This window comes from Oryx dammah, unplaced genomic scaffold (genome assembly GCF_014754425.2).
Source record: "Oryx dammah isolate SB20612 unplaced genomic scaffold, SCBI_Odam_1.1 HiC_scaffold_1, whole genome shotgun sequence".
In the NCBI taxonomy this organism is placed as follows: Eukaryota; Metazoa; Chordata; class Mammalia; order Artiodactyla; family Bovidae; genus Oryx; species Oryx dammah.
The window spans coordinates 96,237,441-96,251,813 of record NW_024070185.1 but is presented as its reverse complement, the minus strand read 5'-3'; positions in this window follow the sequence as shown (position 1 = coordinate 96,251,813).

The following is a 14,373-nucleotide window of genomic DNA, read 5'->3' as shown; positions in this document are numbered from 1 at the left end:
ACACTGTTCAGACCAAGGCTTCTGCTGTGGTTCAGTTTTGGTAACAGGGCATTTGCAATCTTTGGCCTCCTTACTGAGCCTGAACTTCAGGGTTCAGTTTTTTGTAACAACCATAATACCTCACAGAGGAATTTTACTGAAATATGGGAAGAGGAAGAAATCTTCTTTTGTGGTAGTATTATTGTTCCTGCGTGGATCAAGGACAATAAAACTGTCTCCACTAAATTAGGTAAATATAATGAATACCATTGAGGGCTGAAGCAGAAGGAAGCACTAGCAATCATTTAGGCTTCCACTCCCATTCTCCAGATGAGGAGACTGAGGACCGCAGAGGAGACATAAGTGGCCCAACTCCACAGATTTAATTAGAGGTAGATCTGAGATTGACTTTTCTGACCTCTAGCCATTGTTTTTCTCCTTATTCTACCCTGCCTCTCTTATCAGATATGTCTCATGTGGAAAAACTATAGTTCATTCATGAAAGTGAAAGTTGCTCAGTCATGTCCGACTCTTTGTGACACCATGGACTAGAGAGTCCATGGAACTTTCCAGGCCTTTGTTGGGGGAAGGGGAGCAGTTAGTAAATATTGATTGATGGTTGTGTTGAATCCCAGGACAAGAAAAGATTGGTTTAGAAAGACTCTCCTCAGGTTTCTCTCAGGTTTAAAGCTCTGAGGAAGAAGACTCTAATTATTAGAGGAACAGAACCGGGTTAAGGCATGATCTTCCAAAAAGAGGTGCAGGTTCTAACCTGAGTCAGATTAAGCATGAGCAATCACCCATGTTAAAAGGAGGGTGGGAAGTGGGCAGCTGACTCTCCTTGGTCTGCTGTGATGATTTTAAGGTACTTGGTGTCTACAGAAGGGGGGTCGGCATGCCAGTCCATCTGCCTACCTACATGCTCACCTTGTATTATTGAAATGGAAAGCCAAGTCACTTACGTGGTTGCATAGCTTATTATTGGTTTATTTCTTATTTTAACAATTTTCTGATTAAGAAAATTTCTCATAGTTAAGGACTCGGGACAAAAGAAGGAAGGGATTAGGTAAAGGAACATGTCTAGAGAATACTGCCTGTCCACCAGACAGCTGGCAGAGCTGTCTGGGCTACTGAAAGTTGGCAGAGCTACTTGAAAGTTCAACCTCTTCTTCCTTCCTTCCTTTGCTCCTTTGTTCCCTCTTTCCCTCTCTCTCTTCTTTCCTTCCTTTCCCCACTTCCTTTTACCTCCTCTCCCACAGACAACCATTCAGGCATATTTTTTTGCGTATTTTTTTATTTGTATGCTGTAAAATATATTCAACTGTGTTTTTGTATGGATGCTTTTTTAAATTTACATAAATACCGTGTTATTATATAGCTCATTTTTTGTAAATCAGTAACATGTATTTTAAGATGCATTTATGTTGCCATGTCTACAATCAGTAAGGGATTGGTTGGTTACTTTTAACTGCTTGAGTCTTTTTTTTATGCACAGTATACTCCTCAAAGGCCAAACTTTTCTTACTAATGTTAGAATCAGTGCCAAATTTAGCGACTGGCCCTTGAAAAGTGCTTGGTCAATTTGTGTTGAGGATTGAAAATATGATATGAATATGAGTGTTTAATTAAAATGTTGGTGAACTGAAAGGAATGAAATATTAATGAAAGAAGCAGCCAAATATTATGGATATTAAAGATTCACTTAGGAAGAATTTCTATGTTGTCAGAATATTTGATGATCATTAGTTAGCTTTTCTAACTTCAACTTAATACCAATGAGCTGTAGTCATAAGTATGATTGCCTTGGGACTTCTGAGTATAGTTGAGAAGGTTTTAACATAGTCTTATTTAAAAGTACAGCTTTAGAAAAACAAAAGTGACACACCCAGCACATAAATTCCAACTTAACTCACATCTGGGGTAGGATTAACCTTTAATGGAAATCAGTCAATAGTGTTGTTCAAGTCCTATCAGTTCCTGTGAAATTCAAATCCTTGCCTTGAATAAAATTCAGTGCAGAAAATTCCACCTTCATTTCTCTCAAGTCGAATACTTAGATGTCTACATAAGAAAAAGACACTGACTCTGACAGTAACAGCACAACAATCACGGACCTAATTTAAAAAAAAATTTTTTTTTGCCCCTAAAATTATAAACAGTGTTAGTGAATTCATGTCTTAATCTTTGATTTTCTACTGCTATTTATTGAAGGAGCTCCAGACATGCAGTTGACTAGGGAAACATGTGGATGTGTCACTATGTATTAGCATAGCCATAGGAGCTACGGGCATGGAAGAAAACTCATAATGCAGTTACATGATTGATGGGACTTCTTAGAACCAGGGCCCTGGAAGCTGGTCATTCTCCTACTGTTCCTTGCCTGTGCCTCAGGAAGAGAGGAAATGCTCAAAGGATACCTGGCTTGCCCCTGGGATTCAGGGGACTGGCTGGGGGCTATTGAGGCAGACATACAGACGTTTGTATGAAGGGACACTAGGGTGAGTTCATCCTTGGGTTTCTGCACTTTCAGAAAGAAGCTTTTTTACAGGAAGATTATTATCAATTCCTTCTGAACTTTACAATATTGTGCAGTCATTAAAATCATGGACTTTAGGGCCAGGCAACTGTGGTTTGTAGATCAGCTCTGCCATTTACCAGCTGAAGGACTTTGCCAAGTGACAACTTCCATGAGTCTTCATTCTGTCATTTTTTTGGTTACCACCTAAATGACAAGGCTAAACAGGTTTCTTCACAGCAGAAATTTTGAGGGTTTTTTAAGATGGTAACGTAAACTGTGAATCTCTGAGAGGCTGCTAGGGTAATATAGGACTTCACAAAGTATTTCATCATGGAGTACTTTTTTTCTCAGAGCATCTTACAGAGCTAAATTTCTGAGCCACACGTTTGGGAATTGTCACCATGTGAGGATGTTTTACATACTTATCTAATAAGTCATGACTGAATAAGGTCCGTCTGGTCAAAGCTATGGTTTTTCCAATAGTCATGTATGGATGTGAGAGTTGGACCATAAAGAAAGCTGAGCACTGAAGAACTGATGCTTTGAACTGTGGTGTTCAAAAAGACTCTTGAGAGTCCCTTGGACTGCAAAGAGATCCAACCAGTCCATTCTAAAGGAGATCAATCCTAAATATTCATTGGAAGGAGTGATGCTGAAGCTGAAATTCCAATACTTTGGCCACCTGATACGAAGAACTGACTCATTTGAAAAGACCCTGATGCTGAGAAAGATTGATGGTGGGAGGAGAAGGGGACGACAGGATGAGATGGTTGGATGGCATCACTGACTCAATGGACATGAGTATGAGTGAACTCCAGGAGTTGGTGATGGACAGGGAGGCCTGGGGTGCTGCAGTCCATGGGGTCACAAAGAGTTGGACATGACTGAGTGACTGAACTGAACTGAATAATAATTATTATTTAATAAACTGGCCCTATTGTGAGTGCTTTATATGTTTTATATTTATTTTTATAATCAACTTTTAAGAAAAGTATTTTTATTATTCCTATTTTGCAATTGAGAACACTGAGGCACAGAGAGTTGATTAACTAGCCCAAGGTCTTATAGCTCTCCTCAACCCTCTAATTTGTTGTTTAACCTAAATCTCAAGTTTTTAGTTTTAGTGACTACATTTTTAATTTATCCAAGTTCTATTTGATCCCTTTGCAGATCCATCTGTTCTTTTTAACAGTGTCCTATTCTTTTATTATAATTTCCATTCCTTCTTTTATCTCTTTAATAATTGAAGGAGCCCCAGACATGCAGTTGGCTGGGGAACCATGTGGAGGGGTCACTTTGTATTAGCATAGCCATAAGAGCTATGTAGTATGCAAGAAAAATAAAAATACAATTATTTGATAGATGGGACTTTTGTATTTATTTTGTATTGTCTGAGTTTGCTTTATAATTTCTGGTTGTGAAGTTACATTTTATATGTCTACTGACTATCCATCATTGTAGCTCATTTCCTTGTATAATTTTTAAATTTTTAAGAGTGAATTTATCTCCAGGACATATGGTTAATGGTGGCTTGCTGCTCTTTGTCTCTGGCACTACAGGGTTGCTTAATTTAGCAAATAAAACTACAGAATGTTCAGTTAAATTTGAATTTCAGAACAATCTTAACTAATTTTTTAGTGTAGTGTTAGTGTTAGTCGCTCAGTTGTGTGCGACTTTTCACGATCCCATGGACTGTAGCCTGCCAGGCTCCTTTGTCCATGGAATTCTCCTTGCAAGAAGACTGGAGTGAGTTGCCATTCCCTTCTCAGGGAAGGGAATTTTTTTAGCATAAGTGTTCTCATATTGCAAGTTTAAAATTGTTTAATTGAAATTCAAACTGAACTGGGTGAATTGTATTTTATCTGACAACACTATCTGGAGGGTCCTCAGAAACCTGCTTCGTGAAAATCTGTACATAGAATGATTGTATGATTGAGTCCATTTGGACCCACAGGGACTCACAAGAGCCAGACCAATTTTCATATACTTACTTGGCTTGAGTTTCCTAGAAAGTATGGGTATGTACCTTTGGATGCTGTGTGGTATGACCAGACTCCCAGGTTGCCCTGGTGCTGAGATACTGCCTAATTGACAGGATCGCAGGGCTAAAACCAGGAGAGTATTAGCAAAGGTGATAAGTTGGCCACACTAATGCTGCATCCATGTGTGGTATGGACTTGGAGTCCAGATTTCTTACAGAACATCTTTTCCCTTAACTTCTGAGTATGCAGCAATTTCCCTTGGTGTATCTGAGAGTTATTGCTTAGGATTTTTCTAATTCTCTTTTCATAAAAATGGCAGCCTTTTGAAAGTCTAAAGGTAATATAGGTGTCTCTCTATCTATGTTTCCTGTTCCAAAAATGGATGTTAAATGCCATCTCTTGGATCTCTGGCCTATTTGTGGGTTTAATACTCATAGGCCAGGATGCTTGTTAAAATTTACTGATCAGACTCTGAGTTTCCCTTTTGTTTCCTAGATTTTATTTCTCTCTCTTAAACATTGCTGTGTATTTTTTTTAGTTCTTATATTTAATACAGCATATTTATGCATTTTTAGTGAGAGAGAGTTCCTCATTAACTGCTTACCATCTTACTAGAGTGGTGGATATCTCTATAATAATTGCATTTTCTATAACAAGCATGTAAATAAAAAAATTATTCTTGTGAAGGGTATAATGATGCTAAAATTCTTAACTTGCTGATCAGGAGGAATGAGAAATAGATATAATCTTTTGAGAAGATAATACGAATTATGAATTGCATTGAAAATCTTTACATGCCTTAATCTAGGAATTGATCTTAAGGAAATAATAAAAAATATAGGAAAAGTTTCAAGCACAAATACATTTTTCATAATGTTACTTATGATAACAATTGGAAGCAACTTAAACATCCCCAAATAAGAGGAAGATGGTATCTTTCATACCCTTCAGTCTTTTACAAAATTTTGGTTAGAAAAATTTTACTGAGGATTATATGTACCAGAAACTATGCTAAATAGTTTATATTAATTTAATTTCCACAATTCATGAGCTAGATGTTATTGTTCTTTCCATTTTACAAGTGAGAAGACTGAGTCAGTTTTTGGAGAGAATGTCAGTCTGTGCGACTCCAAAGCTTATTCTAAAAACCACTAAGCTAGGACCTCACAATTGCATTTAAATTTTAGAGTAAAATCAAAAGTGTCTTCCCGCCCTTTCTCAGGTATGTGTTTTGCAAATATTTTCTGTCATTCTATGGTATTTGTCTTATGATTTTCCTAATAGTATTTTTCTGAAGGACAGAGTTTTAAATTTTGATGCAGTTCAATTTATCAATATTTTCTTTGGTGGATTATACTGTAAGTTTCTGTCAGATCTTTGCTTCACCTAAGGTCACAACAATTCTTCCTGCTTCTTTCAAAATTTTCATAATATATGTCACACTAGACATCATATTAAGATTACTGTGATGATGTTTTAAAAAATAAGATTGTTTACGTATTCTCTGTGACTCCATGAGGAAAATCATGGCTGGCAGGTAGGAGTTGTTGTAGCATTGTGGTTGAACTCTAGGGCTGTAGACTGGGATTGTGTGGGTCTGAGTTTCAGCCTCACTGCTACCTATGTGGCTTTGACAAGCTATTTATTGAAGTTTTTCTCGTCTATAAAATGAGTGAAATAAGAGTGCCCACCTAATAGGCTTGTTATGAAGACTTAATGAGTTATTCCATGGAAAGTGCATACGGCAATGCTATCTCATTATATTACCAGAGTTGCTCAGTTTGTTTTCATTGAGGGAAGATGAGATGAGTGGAGGAATGAACTATGAATGAATACCCGAAGACTGATTTCCCCTTTTTGGACTTTCTTATTGCCATTAACACTTACTAGCTTTCTCCATTTTCTCCAGGCTTCAAATCTCATGCATCTCCTCCTTATTTTGCCACTCATATCCATGTGTCCACGTGTCAATGAATTTATCCAATATGCATTCATTTCATTAATTTTACAAGTATTGAGTACCTGGTAAAAATTCTTAAAAACAGTTTAACTTCTCAGTTGGAAAATAAAGGGTCAATTCTTGTCACTCAGAACTTTTAATCTAGTAGACAAGAGTACACGTGATCAAAATAGAAGACACAGAATAACATAGGTAGGTACAAATAAAGTGCTGTCAAAATCTGAGGTAGAAGGCATATGTAGAGTTCTCGTCATGTAGGAATATCTGCAAAGGCTAGTTAGAGAAGGTGACACCTGAAGTTTATTTCTTCATCTCATAGAGTTTAAAAGTAGGTATTTCTGTACAGTGAGTGGCTCTCTGCTAGAAGATATTCAAGGACCTGGGGCCCTTCCATTTATGATAGCTTTACTTTCATTGCATGACTTCCAAGGTTGTCTGCTTCAGACTGGCAGAAGGGAGAAGAGCAAAGAGGATTATATGCGAGAGACTGTAATGGTCAGGTCTGGAAGTGGTGGCACCCATCATATCAAGTCATTCTGTACTGTCTAGAACCAAAGCTCATGTCCATGTCTAACTACAAGGAAGCCTGGGAATGGTAATCTCACTGTGTGCCCAGGGCAAAGAGGAGATGGATGTGGTAAACAGTTAGCTAGTGTCCGTCTCAATGCATGAAGAATTTAGAATAGCTATATATGCTGTGAGAGTATTCCATAATAGTTTAAAATAGCCAGTCCTTTGCCAACTAGGAGTAGTTGTTGTCAGGAAAACACTGCTACAGAAAGACTCATGAAGAACAGAAAAGAAAAGTTTTGCTCAAGAGGTTCAATGTTAAAGGGGTAATTAGTTAACTTTCTGTGCTGTTTCTATGAAGTATGTTTTCTAAAAGAGGGGAAGAGCAAGTTCCTTTTTTGTTTCCATGATTCTTATACAAATCGTTCTTCTGAGCAACCAACTCATTCAACTAACACCAGCTAATTCTCTAATCCCATACACAAAAATAAACTCAAAATGGATGGACCCACAGTGAAAGAAACTATAAGCAAGGTGAAAAGACAGCCTTCAGAATGGGGGAAAATAATAGCAAACAAAGCAACTGACAAAGAATTAATCTCAAAAATATACAAGCAGCTCCTGCAGCTCAATTCCAGAGAAACAAATGACCCAATCAAAAAATGGGCCAAAGAACTAAACAGGCATTTCTCCAAAGAAGACATACAGATGGCTAACAAAGACATGAAAAGATGCTCAACATCACTCATTATCAGAGCAATGCCAATCAAAACCACAATGAGGTACCATCTCACGCTGGTCAGAATGGCTGCGATCCAAAAGTCTACAAACAATAAATGCTGGAGAGGGTGTGGAGAAAAGGGAACCCGCTTACACTGTTGGTGGGAATGCAAACTAGTACAGCCACTAGGAGAACAGTGTGGAGATTCCTTAAAAAACTGGAAATAGAACTTCCTTATGACCCAGCAATCCCACTGCTGGGCATACACACCAAGGAAACCAGAATTGAAAGAGACACATGTACCCGAATGTTCATTGCAGCACTGTTTACAATAGCCAGGACATGGAAGCAACCTAGATGTCTATCGGCAGACAAATGGATAAGAAGGCTGTGGTACATATACACAATGGATTATTACTCAGCTATTAAAAAGAATGCATTTGAATCAGTTCTAATGAGGTGGATGAAACTGGAGCCTGTTATACAGAGTGAAGTCAGAAAGAAAAATACCAATGCAGTATATTAACACATACATATGGAATTTAGAAAGATGGTAACAATGACCCTATATGTGAGACAGCAAAAGAGATACAGATATAAAGAACAGACTTTTGGACTCTGGGAGAAGGCGAGGGTGGGATGATTTGAGAGAATAGCATTGAAACATGTATATTATCATATGTGAAACAGATCGCCAGTCCAGGTTCAATGCATGAGACAGGGTGCTCAGGGCTGGTACACAGGGATGACCCTGAGGGATGGGATGGGGAGGGAGGTAGGAGGGGGGTTCAAGATGGGGAATACATGTACACCCATGGCTGATTCATGTCAATGTATGGCAAAACCACTATAATATTGTAAAGTAATTAGCCTCCAATTAAAATAAATAAATTATTTTTTTAATGGGCAGAAGACCTAATTAGATATTTCTCTAAAGGCTACATACAGATGGCCAACAGGCACAGGAAAAGATGTTCAGCATCACTAGCTATTAGAGAAATTCAAATCAAAGCTACAATAAGACATCACCTTACACCAAACAGAATGGCCATCATCAAAAAAGTCTACAAACAATAAATGCTGGAGAGAGTATAGGGTAAAGGGACCCTTGTTCAATGTTAATAGTAATGTAAATTGGTACAGCCACTGTGGAGAACAATATATAGGCTCCTTTAAAAAAGCTAGTAATAGAGCTAGCATATGATCCAGTAACTCACTCCTGGTCATATATCTAGAGAAAACCATAGTTCAAGAGGATATATAACCCAAATGATCATTACAGTGCTATTTATAATAGCCAAGACATGGAAGCATTCTAAATGTCCCTTGAAAAATGAATGGGTAAAGAAGATGTGGTACATATATACAATGGACTATTACTCAGCCATCAAAAATGAAATAATGCAATTTTGCAGTAATATAGATGGACTTAGAGATGTAAGTCCATAGATGGACTAAGTGAAGTAAGACAGACAAAGACAAATATCATATGATATCACTTGTATGAAAAATCTAATAATAAAATGATCCAAATGAACTTATTTACAAAATAGAAACAGATCCACAGACATAGAAGCCAAACTTATGGTTTCCAAACAAAAAAGTTGAGGAGCGACAAATTGGGAGTTTGGGATTGACATATGCACACTACAGATATTCAAAAACAGATAACCAACAAAGACCTACTATATAGCACAGGGAACTCTGCTCAGTATTCTATAATAACATAAATGGGAAAAGAATTTGGGAAAGAATAGATATATGTATACCAGAGACAGGAATCAAGACCACCGCCAAGAAAAAGAAACACAAAAAAGCAAAATGGCTGTCTGAGGAGGCCTTACAAATAGCTGTGAAAAGAAGGGAAGCAAAAAGCAAAGGAGAAAAGGAAAGATAAAAGCATCTGAATGCAGAGTCCCAAAGAATAGCAAAGAGAGATAAGAAAGCCTTCCTCGGTGATCAGTGCAAAGAAATAGAGGAAAACAATAGGATGGGAAAGACTAGAGATCTCTTCAAGAAAATTAGAGATACCAAGGGAACATTTCATGCAAAGATGGGCTCAATAAAGGACAGAAATGGTATGGACCTAACAGAAGCAGAAGATATTAAGAAGAGGTGGCAAGAATACACAAAAGAACTGTACAAAAAAGATCTTCACAATCAAGATAGTCACGATGGTGTGATCACTCACCTAGACCCAGACATCCTGGAATGTGAAGTCAAGTGGGTGTTAGAAAGCAGCACTATGAACAAAGCTAGTGGAGGTGATAGAATTCCATTTGAGCTGTTTCAAATCCTAAAAGATGCTGTGAAAGTGCTTCACTCAATATGCCAGCAAATTTGGAAAACTCAGCAGTGGCCACAAGACTGGAAAAGGTCAGTTTTCATTCCAATCCCAAAGAAAGGCAATGCCAAAGAATGCTCAAACTACCGCACAATTGCACTCATCTTACACGCTAGCAAAGTAATGCTCAAAATTCTCCAAGCCAGGCTTCAGCAATATGTGAACCATGAACTTCCAGATGTTCAAGCTGGTTTTAAAAAGGCAGAGGAACCAGAGATCAAATTGCCAACATCCGCTGGATCATGGAAAAAGTGAGAGAGCTCCAGAAAAACATCTATTTATGCTTTATTGACTATGCCAAAGCCTTTGACTGTGTGGATCACAATCAACTTTTGAAAATTCTAAAAGAGACGGGAATACCAGACTACCTGACCTGCCTCTTGAGAAACCTGTATGCAGGTCAGGAAGCACTGGACATGGAACAACAGACTGGTTCCAAATGGGAAAATGTGTACGTCAAGGCTGTATATTGTCACCCTGCTTATTTAACTTATATGTAGAGTACATCATGAGAAACGCTGGGCTAGAAGAAGCGCAAGCTGGAATCAAGATTGCCGGGAGAAATATCAATAACCTCAGATATGCAGATGATACCACCCTTATGGCAGAAAGTGAAGAAGAACTAAGGGCCTCTTGTTGAGGGTGAAAGAGGAGAGTGAAAAAGTTGGCTTAAGGCTCAACATTCAGAAAACTAAGATCATGGCATCTGGTCCCATCACTGCAGGGGAAATAGATGGGGAAACAGTGGAAACAGTGTCAGACTTTATTTTTTTGGGCTCCAAAATCACTGCTCATGGTGATTGCAGCCATGAAATTAAAAGATGCTTACTCCTTGGAAGGAAAGTTATGGCCAAACTAGATAGCATATTCAAAAGCAGAGGCATTACTTTGCCAACAAAGGTCTGTCTAGTCAAGGCTAGTCATGTATGGATGTGAGAGTTGGACTGTGAAGAAAGCTGAGCGCCAAAGAATTGATGCTTTTGAACTACGGTGTTGGAGAAGACTCTTGAGAGTCCCTTGGACTGCAAGGAGATCCAACCAGTCCATTCTAAAGGAAATCAGTCCTGGGTGTTCTTTGGAAGGAATGATGCTAATGCTGAAACTCCAGTACTTTGGCCACCTCATGTGAAGAGTTGACTCATTGGAAAAGACCCTCATGCTGGGAGGGATTGGGGGCAGGAGGAAAAGGGGATGACAGAGGATGAGATTGTTGGATGGCATCACTGACTCAATGGACATGAGTTTGACTGAACTCTGGGAGTTGGTGATGAACAGGGAGGCCTGGCATGCTGCAATTCATGGGGTCGCAGAGTCGGACACGGCTAGTTACTGAATTGAACTGAACTGTTAGCTGAGTTGCTTTCCTGTACACCTGAAATGAATACAACATTGTAAATCAACTGAAGTTCAATATAGCATAAAAAATTTTAAAGTTAAAAAAGAACAATTATAACAATGTTCTGTAATAATTGTTATATGAATGTGGTCTCTCTCTCTCTCTGAGAACATCTTATTATACTGTATTCATCTTTATTCCTGTAGTGATGTGTCATGATAAAATGCCTTTGTGATGAGATGAAGTGAAGTGAATGACATAGGCATTGTGACTTAGTGTTAGGCTACTATTTATCTTCTGACAAAATATGTCAGAAAGAGGATCATCTGCTTTGGGTGATTCTGGATTATGGAGCCATTTGATATCAACAGCTGGATGTCATGAGTAGACATCAGTTATTGGGGTTCCCAGGCAAGACAGAATGGGACAGTGTGAGATTTCATCATGCAACTCAGAATGGCATGCAATTTAAAACTTATTAATTGCTTATTTCCTTAATTTCCCATTTAATATTTTCAGACTGGAGTTTACCACTGATTAGTGAAACTGTGAAAGCAAAGCCATGGATGAAGAAACTACTATAATTTATTTATCCATTATATTACTAATGGACATCAGGGTAATTTTCTGCTTTTGGCTTTACTAATAATACTGCTTATGAACATTCTAGTACATGCCATTTGCTGATGAAATATATGCTGTTCTTTTAGGAATATACCTCAGAGTGAAATTACAGATCATAAATTACTAGGCAATCTTTTAATCCATAGAACCAGTTGTAATTTTATGTTTCTCTTTTCATTCTCTGTATCATCTGAGCTCCCCAAATCTGCTATTCCTGATTGGAGCAAGGCTAAAAAGGAATTAACCATTCATTCTCTTGCAGTTCTTCCATCTTGATTATGGATAGGAGAAACTAGTTTTTTGTCCCTCAGCCTTCTTGACCTGCACTGATGGAGATCTCTAGAGTGTTTTTTCACCTATTCTGGAGTTGGGAGAGGGAAAGTATCTGACTTGTCCAATAATAGTGAGATGCAGATGAGGACTGGGCTATAATAAACTCTTTCAAAGGACCAAAAGCCATTTGAAACCATCCATTCATACATTTCCCATTGTCATATCATTAATAGAAATAATATGTCTATGCTCTTCCCTCAGATGCTGGTGAAAGGCATAGGTAGGTCATGAAACAGTCAAAGAGAAAGGATGGCAGGGGCCACAGCAGGACAGGATGCCAGAAGATTAAAGTTGTCCCTTCTCTACTCTTGCTGCTGTCCTAGACATGTTGCCACCCAGCCCAGGAACCCAGGAGTCGGCCTTCTCATTGTTTTACTTTCACATTTAATCAATCAGTAAGTTTCATTTATTCTGCTCTAATTGTCTCTTAAATCTGTTCTTTCTCTGTTCTCCCTGCCATAGTTCAGGCCCACATCATCTGTCTTCCTCTCTGTATCACCAGTGTTTTAACTGCCTTACTCCTTTATTCCTCACCCCTTCTCAGACACTTGCTCTCCATTTATCACTTCCTTTCATTTGATAGAACTGGGTGATTCTAAAATAGAAATCTGATTGAAATACTTATTCCCTAACCCAAATCCTTCTTTAAGCCCCATGGCCTTCAGTATAAATCACAAAGTATGAATATAATATGATTCTTGTCTATTTCTTCAGTCTCCTGTCTTACTGATTATCTCTCCCATAGAACCCTTTGTTCCAGCTACACTGCACTATATTAGACCACACCAAACTACACTGTGCTACACTTCATAACACTACATAACACCACACCATGCCATGCTACACTACACCAGACCACACTACACTATATCAACCACACCACACCACACTATACCATACCACACCATAGTACACTACACTACACTACACCAGACCACACTATACTATATCACACCACACCACACCACACCACACTATACCATACCACACCACACCATAGTACACTACACCACAGCACACCACACACACCACAGCACAGCACAGCACACCACACCACACTACACCACATCAGACCACACTATACTATATCACACCACACCATAGTACACTACACTACACCACAGCAGACCACACTATACTATATCACACCACATCACACCATAGTACACTACACCACAGCAGACCACACACACCACACCACACCACACCACACCACACCACACCACACCACACCAGACCACACCATACCATATCATACCACACCACATCATACTACACTATACTGTACCACACCACACCACACTGTTCTACACTACACCACACCACACCACACTACACTATACTATACCACACCACACCATACTATACCACACCACACCATATTACACTATACTATACCACACCACACCACACTATGCTACACTACCCCACACCACATCACACCACACCACACTACACTACACCAGACCACACTATACTATATCACACTACACCACACCACACCACACCACAATACACTCTACTACACCACCCCACACTATACTATATTATACTACACCACACCACAATACACTATAGTACACCACACCATACCATACTACATTATACTACACCACACCACACTAGAAAATACTATACTACACCACACCACACCATACTACACCACACCACACCACACCATACCATATTACACTATACTATACCACACCACACCACACTATGCTACACTACCCCACACGACATCACACTACACTAGACTACACCACACCACACTATACTACACCGTACCACACCTCACCATAGTACAGTATACCACACCACACCACACCACACCACATGACGCTATACTATAGCACACCACACCATACTACATTATACTACACCGCACCACACTACAATACACCATTGTACACCATACCACACCATACTACATTATATTACACCACACCACACCACAATATATTATACTACAGCACACCACACCATACTACATTATACTACACCACACCACACCACAATACACTGCACCATACCACACCACACTATACTATACTCCACCACACCAC